The sequence below is a fragment of the Aptenodytes forsteri genome, unplaced genomic scaffold, assembly GCF_000699145.1.
Source record: "Aptenodytes forsteri isolate BGI_AS27 unplaced genomic scaffold, ASM69914v1 Scaffold400, whole genome shotgun sequence".
Taxonomy (NCBI): domain Eukaryota; kingdom Metazoa; phylum Chordata; class Aves; order Sphenisciformes; family Spheniscidae; genus Aptenodytes; species Aptenodytes forsteri.
Genome location: NW_008794775.1, coordinates 277,442 through 277,692, shown reverse-complemented (window position 1 = coordinate 277,692; position 251 = coordinate 277,442). Strand labels below are relative to the sequence as shown.

General features: G+C 30.7%; 1 protein-coding gene across 2 annotated transcripts in view; it reads right to left on the bottom strand.

Moving 5' to 3' along the window:
• Positions 1 to 251, bottom strand: part of OXR1 (oxidation resistance 1) — a 155,541-nt gene that overhangs the window by 51,652 nt on the left and 103,638 nt on the right. The window lies entirely within an intron of this gene.

The window sequence follows — 251 nt, the reverse complement described above, 5'->3', positions numbered from 1 at the left end:
TTAATAGAGACTATTGGAGGAAATTAGAATCCATGCATATAGAAGAGGATATATTCTATATAGCATACAGAACGTGAGAACTTAAGGTAAAGCAAGCTTTCTCAAGGGTCCTTCCAAGCCAATCTTTGATGCTGCTCTTAAAAAGAAAACAGAAGAAAATATGGTTTTGCTAATTTTGTATGGTCAGCAATATGGCTAAGTTCATATTTTACTCAAAGCTTTATAAATATTATTCTATTTTACATGATTAA